Source organism: Ambystoma mexicanum, chromosome 11 (genome assembly GCF_040938575.1).
Source record: "Ambystoma mexicanum isolate Mex_15411 chromosome 11, UKY_AmexF1_1, whole genome shotgun sequence".
Taxonomy (NCBI): Eukaryota; Metazoa; Chordata; class Amphibia; order Caudata; family Ambystomatidae; genus Ambystoma; species Ambystoma mexicanum.
Genome location: NC_090934.1, coordinates 863,836,248 through 863,843,664, shown reverse-complemented (window position 1 = coordinate 863,843,664; position 7,417 = coordinate 863,836,248).

The following is a 7,417-nucleotide window of genomic DNA, read 5'->3' as shown; positions in this document are numbered from 1 at the left end:
AAGGGGGGGAATTGGGGAAAGTAAGGGTTAATGTAAACCTGTATGAATTTTAAGATGAATTAATGATCTGGATGATAGGGAGGAATTCCAGTTTCAATGGATATAGTTTAGTATAATTGTGTGATGATTGATATTTAGAAACATTTGAAGATTTTAATTGTGACATTGATGACTGAAGATGTTAAAGGTTTTTATTATGAAAAACCAATCAACATAAAACATTATAATAATAAAGTCTACAAAATGAGATATATCAGCATTGCCTCTTTCGTCTTAGTCTGCTCTAGAATAGTGTTTACTGTAAAACTAATCATGTTAGTTGAGCACCCCCTTCTAAAGCCAGTCTGGAATCTACAAATGATATCTTCTTTTTCAAGCATTTGGGATAGTTACATAGGAACACCCAAGTCAGTTATATGGTAAGTACAGCAAACAACGGTTCCCCCATACCCTTGAGCCAGCTCTTCCTCCAACTGCCTAGGCCAACTGTCCAGCTAAGAACCCCCAGGACCAGAACACCCCCAGTCAGACAACATTCCATGTATCAGGACTAAGTCACCACAAGTAGGATGCTGTGTCAGAAGACTGCTGACTGCCAACATGGGGGCAGTTGCTAGGGGACCGACTGAGACCTGAGGCCCTTTCGCTTGAAATGGTTGAAAGGCCCTGACATCGTCCCTGCATGGTACATACGAACAGCGAGTAATAATATTTATTCGAGGGACAACAGAGTTCAAGGACTTAAATGGTGTGTGAGAGTGGAAAATAGGTTAGCAGATGTTAAGTTGATGGGAAAATAGAACATTGTGTTAGCTTTTCTAAAATATCTCTTAACCGGATTCTATTCGAGTGTTTCTGGGAGGAAAAGCATTTTGGTGGATTCTGATTTGCAGTGCGGTGCTGCATCCCTCCAAAACCCAGCGATTGATCATGTTAGCCCAATTATCCACCATTATTACAGTTCGAGTAAGCAAAACAATCATCAGACTCCAATTTATACTGTTCACAGTGAGGTGTTGTTTTTTTATTTCTGAGGCTTGGCATCGGAGGTAGAACTGGTGACTAAGTGCACACTCCAGCAATTAAAGGTGGACTGTATGGGCTTGCGATAAGCAAAGGCAAACTGGAAGTACACTTGAGTGCAAATTTTGCATGACAAGCCCACGGCCCTGCGGATGCCTGATTCCTATTGCATATTGTTAGCTGACACTCAGTGTTGTGGCCCGCTCCCGGACCACCGGAGCGGGCCACAGATGTTGTTGGGGGTCACCCGACATGGGTCAGTGGGGCTGCGATCAAGCAGCAAACAATGAGCAGGGAGCACCCTGCTTGCCCCGGATCACCAAAGCGGGCCACGTGAGCTGTGGGCATCCAGCTCACTGCAGCCCATGCTCTGGGGGCACCCAGGCCGGGGTTGCACCCTCAGCCAGGGTCACATGGCCAGAACATTCAAGGAGGCCGGCGTTGCCCAGCAGGGGCGCCGACCTCGGGCAGGGCCCCGTCCTTGGGCCTCCTGCACACGGTGGAGCACAAGCATGGTGCCTGGTAAGAACATAGCTCTCAACTCACACGCTTTTGGCGGGTGTCACCCGCCTGGCAAAGAGCTGATTCACCCGCCAAGCCTCCTGCACACCCATTCATTACAATGGGCTCTCACCCGCCAAAAACAAAATCGGGTGTTTTCACCCGCCTTTGCGACAGAACTGGTTGAGAGCTATGTAAGAACGACATCAGAGTCAGTGTAGGATCGACTGACGCGCCGGAAACGGCTCATCCTTTTTATTTCCTTGGTCACATGGTTACCCCCATGTGACCATGACACCAACCCTGGGAGCTACCATGTCCCCCAGAAGGGGTGACATGCAACACTCAGCATAGTTTGTAATGTTTTCCTAAATAATCTGAAGGTGAACAGTCTATACCAAAAAGAAAAGAATGAATAATAAACCTAAAAACACAAATAATTTGAGAAATTCCGTTTAGGCTCAGCATTGCTTGGGAATATCAAACTGTTCCATCCCGTGGGAGCACTCCTTAATGTGCATTACCTCCACGTCCACTCTTCCTCGTCCCAGTACTTACTTCATGAGGCACCTGCCTCCGACACAGGACCTTCTTCTATTTCTTTAAATCTCTATAACTCCTCCCCCACATCCATGTCACTCAGTTTTTTAATTTTTCCTGCCTCCGGCAGGTTGGACTTTTTCTTCCCGGGGCACCAGGGAGCACAGATTGCTGGCCCCCTGGGGGGGCTGTGTGGCGGGGCCCTCGGCTCCCTCAGGTGCGGCGCTGCTCCTGGGCCCCCTGCGGGGCCTGGGGTCACAGTTGAGCTGGATTGCCTCGCTCGGTTCTTTGCTGGGCTCCGGACCACAGCGTGAGCATTGTGTCCCGGGTCCTGCACGGCCCCGGGAAGGTAAGGAGAGGGGAGGACTGGGCTTGATGTTTTTCCCCTCTCCTCCTGTTTTGGCCGTCTTGATTCGACTTGGCAGTATGGGCTAGCCTTCCCTTTTGTTGTGAGGCCTCTCTGCTTCTTGTCGTGGGGTGACAGTGGCAGAGAGTCTTTGGGAGTGCGGGGGCTCTGTTCTGTCGCAGGCATGTCACATACCACCTGCTCCTCAGACACACGGCCCAGGATGCACCGGATGTTAGCTGCATTATCTGGGGGAAGGAGAGGGGAGGACTGTGCTTGATATTTTTCCCCTCTCCTGCTGGTGTGGCCATCTTGACTCCTTCAACATGCCGTTTTCCTCGTGCCTTGTGTGCACATCTTTATTGGAAATGATGGCAAGCACTTGGCAGTATGGGCTAAGCCTTCCCTTTTGTTGTGAGGCCTCTCTGCTTCTTGTCGTGGGGTGACTATGACAGAGTATTTGAAAGTGCGGGGGCTCTGTTCTGTCGCAGGCATGTCACATACCACCCGCTCCTCAGAGACACACGGCCCAGGATGCACCGGATGTTAGCTGCATTATCTGGGGGAAGGTAAGGAGAGGGGAGGACTGTGCTTGATGTTTTCCCCTCTCTTGCTGGTATGGCCATCTTGACTCCTTCGAAAGGCTGTTACCTCGTGCTCTGTGTACATATCTGTATTGGAAATGATGGCAAGCACTTGGCAGTATGGGCTAGCCTTCCCTTTTTGTTGTGAGGCCTTTCTGCTTCTTGTCGTGGGGTGTCTGTGACAGAGTATTTGAAAGTGTGGGGGCTCTGTACTGTCACAGGCATGTCACATACCACCCGCTCCTCAGACACACACAGCCCAGGATGCACCGGATGTTGGCTGCATTCCTTGCGTGGTGCCTGTGAATACGGCGCAAATTTGGACACGTCTGCAAGCGGCCGGAAGGGTACCGGCCTGGCATAGTCTACACTTCGGGTTCGAGTATCAGCGGTGCTGACTCGGTCCTTCAACCTTCCTAGACCGACGCATTGGAACGATCTAGAGCATGGGGCTACCAGCTACTGGATACAGGGCTCAAGCCACCTCTCAGTCATGTGGCGTGTTAGTGGTGTGTTTGGGTCTGTGCTAGCTATGGACGCAGACTCCTTGTCCTGTCCTCTTCCTCTAAACTGCGCGAGGGAAAGTCGAAGGAGTTGATTTGCTTTTCCCTTGTCCGGCATGGGATTATGGAAAATGCATCATGGAAGTAACGGCCATGCAGGGGGTTCCCAGTGTCTCTTCTTTTAGGGCCTAGGTCCTCCGGTGCCGACGTGTTGCTTTCACGCCTCCTCTCAGACTTGTGGGAAGAATAGGGAACATGGTGGCACATGTCTGTGCTTAGAGGGGTTCTCAGAGCCCCTGGTGGAGGGGGATGTCACTTCAGTGAGTTTTCCAGTATAGGCATACCTCAGGTAGGGGGTTGCCTTTGATGTCGGCTATCCGGGATGGATTGCTCTGCCCCGCTTTGTGACAGTACTCTGCCCTTTTGACGCCAGCCTGGTGGCTCCTCTGTCAGCTGAGGGGGCCATAGTCTGCTGGACTTCTGGGCTGTCCAGTATCTTCCTTTTGATAGGTCAGATCTTTTTGTGGGCTGACAAGCATGCTGTTATATTGTGGCGCAGGCCTGTTTCAACGTCCTGTGATTTCCCTCTGGTGCAAGTGCAGTGACTGGCGGTTTTCCCTGGCTCCTCGTCTCTATCTTCTCGGAGGTGTATGGGACCGGTGGGGTTCGGCTTCCTGGGTAATGGGCTCCTTCTGGAGGGGGTATCAGTTGCCGTTCCTGTCTCCTCCTGTCCAGGTTTGCATGGTTAGGACTTTGGTACCCAGCTCACGGTCCAAGTAGTTGGCCATGGGATCCGTTCTCTCCGAACGGTTGTTGTGGGTTACCGTCTTGCCCGTTCCTCTCCCTGTTCAGGGTCAAGTTTTCTACTTGCGGTTGTTCCTGGTCCCTATGCCTTCTAGGATGTGTCACCTGCTTATGGGTCTCAAGACCCTGCACTGCTTGTCCGGACGTCTGGGGAGAGCGTACTCTGGATGTTGTGCAGGGGGGGCGCTTGCTGGCTGTTCTGGGCTGGGTTCTCAGAAAGCAGTATGTCTCGGCTCGCCTGTTGCTGAAGTTATGGGGCACGTGGCGTCTTGCATGTTTTCCAGTTCCTTGAGCCCGTCTTGGGTTACGTCTCCTGGTGTCTTATACTCTCTCCCACTGGCTCCCGACATCTCAGCTTTCGTAGTTTTGTTTTCAGTGTCCCCAGCGCTGCGAGTGTCCCTGCTATGGTGGCGGGGGGTTTCAGGTCTACAGGCTGAGGTGTGCTTGGTCCTTCCTCCTGTGGCCTCTCCTACTACCAACACCAGCAGAAAGGGTCTACATTGGGGGTCCTCTCAGCTCAAGGGTTGTGAGATCTGGGGAGAGCCGGCGATCATCCAATTGGCAAGAGTTGTGCCATTGTCCAAGCTCTGGTGTACTTCGAGGAGTTGCTGGACGGTCGGCGGTTTTTTGTCCGATCGGACAATACGACGGCCTTGGCATATGTCAACTGCAAAAGGGGTTCCGGCCACTCCTTTAATGCTCTGGCAGCGCTGATAGGCACCTGGGAGGACTCTCATCTGGTGTCTCTGGTGGCCTCACGTATCAGAAGGGTGGACAATGTTCAAGCGGATCTTCTCAGACGCCGGTTTTCACTCCTCTGCGGAACTGGTCCTGTTGGCCTAGGTCTTTGCGGTGACCTGTGTCAGATTAGGGTCCCTGGTTCTAGACCTGTTTGCATCCCCGGCCTCAGCAGAAGTTCCCCTCTTCTGCTCTAGGTTTCAGGCTGAGGGGATTGGGGGATGGACGCCCTCTCTGTACAGTGGCCTTGGGGTTTTCCTTTATGCTTTTCCGCCTATTCCCCTTCTGCCCCGGGTGGTTTGGCGCATCAGAGTGTCCAGGGTGACTGTGTTGTTGTTAGCTCTGTTCTGGTCCCGCCGGAGTTGGCTCCCCTCTCTGTTGGAGCTTCGGTCCTAGGAACCTTGGCTGGTTCCGAGGTGGCCGTGTCCCCTTCAAGGGGATCTGCGGTTGGAATTCCACCAGATGCAATGGGCGGTGTGGCTATTGCTCAGTCTAGGTTGATATCTCAGGGGTTCTCAGATCCTGTAGCTGGGTCCAAATGGATGCTCTTAGACCCTCCACTCTGAAGGTGTTAGGCAGACTCTGGGGCCATTTCCGAGACTGGTATGGGCGGTCTGGGATCCCTCCCCTGCGTTCTGGCCTCTGCTATCCTTCAGTTCCTCCAGGAGGGGTTTTGACAGGGGCCTGGCAGTTTTTCCAGGCTTCGCTCTCAGTGGGCCTCCATGAAATTACTTTTGGGGGACTCTGACGGTCACTTGGATGGGGAGGTGTTAGTGGGGAAATTGATCCAGGGTTTTTCTTCTTCCCGTCCTTGTGCTGATAAAGGGCTTTCCTCTTGGGATCTCCCTCTTGTATTACGGTTCCTTCACGGGCCTCCTTTTGAGCCCATTTCCGAGATTGATATCAAACATCTTACACTGAAATCTGCTTTTCTTATTGCCCTCACTTCTGCCCGTAGGCTTGGGGAGATTGGGGCTCTCTTATGTCACGCTCCTTTCCTGAGGGTGCTGCCAGACTCAGTGGTGCCGGGGTGTGGTCCGATGTTTCTCCCTTCAGTTGTCTCTCGGTTTTCACACCTCTCAGGGTCTGGTTCTCCCTGACTTCTTTCATGATCCAAGAACGCCTGAGGAGGTGGCTCGGCTTAACATTGATGTCCGACGGGACGCGTTGGAGTATTTGGCTTGGTTTGCTTTTTCCACCAATCTGATAGTCTTCTGATTGCTTGTGGTCCAGCTGGGGCTGGGCATAACGCATCTGTGGTTTCCATTTTCCGGTGGTTCCGGGTTGTGATCTCTAGGGTCTATGTGGCTTCTGGCCTGCCTGTGCCTGCGCACAATCACGGGCGGTCTGCCAGGGGTTTGGCGGCTTCCTGGGCCGATGCAAGGAGGGTTTTTCTCTGCAAGAGATTTGTATGGCTGCCGCCTTGGCTGGTCTAGGCATTTTCATCAACCGCTATGGGTTGAGTTTCTCCCACTCGGGGGTTGGTTCCTTTGTGGTTGGAGTTTTGTCTGTGGGGATGTGATTTAAGAGTTATTGTGGGTGTGTTTTGCTGCACTGTTTTTGGCTCTGTGTCTCATTGGGACCTTTTCCCCGTTGCTGCTTTGGTATACCTCATGAAGTAAGTACTGGGACAAGGAAGAGTGGACGTGGAGGTAATGCTCTGATTACTTACCGGTAATCTTCATTACTCCTAGTCCTACTCTTCCTCGTCACAGTACTGACGACCCTCCTCACCCTCCCTCCGGGGAAGGTTCCATGCTCCGGCTTGGTAATATGAAACTGAGTGACATGGATGTGGGGGAGGAGTTATAGAGATTTAAAGAAATAGAAGAAGGTCCTGTGTCGGAGGCAGGTGCCTCATGAAGTAAGTACTTTGACGAGGAAGAGTATGACTAGGAGTAATGAAGATTACCGGTAAGTAATCAGAGCATTACTCATCCTACTGTGTGACTTTTATCCGTGGACAGCAAGAGTGAATCCGTTCCAGCCTGCTTTATGGAAGTGCAGTTGCCTTTCTTTATTCAATACACCTGCAAGATTAACACATTGGGAGCCTGTGGCTGCCTTTAATTTCCTTTTTATTTTTGTATCTAGTGCTAAATAAGTAGGGAGACCTACGTGAACCGCCTTTTTTTCTTTTATATGATAGGGCAAAGTGAACTCGTTTTGGTGTATGTTACAGATGTCAGTTTCTCTCCTGCACCAATTGAATAATAGATGAGCACCCGTTGCAGTGCGAGTTTAAGAAAGGAAAGCGAAAAGTTCACATGTGGGGAATGGGAGCGTGGTGAGTTTTCACCTGTATAATGTCAAAATCGGTGGTGGTGGAGTAACTCCGCCGAGCACGACACGGAGGTGTTAGACTGCTTAGAAGCACT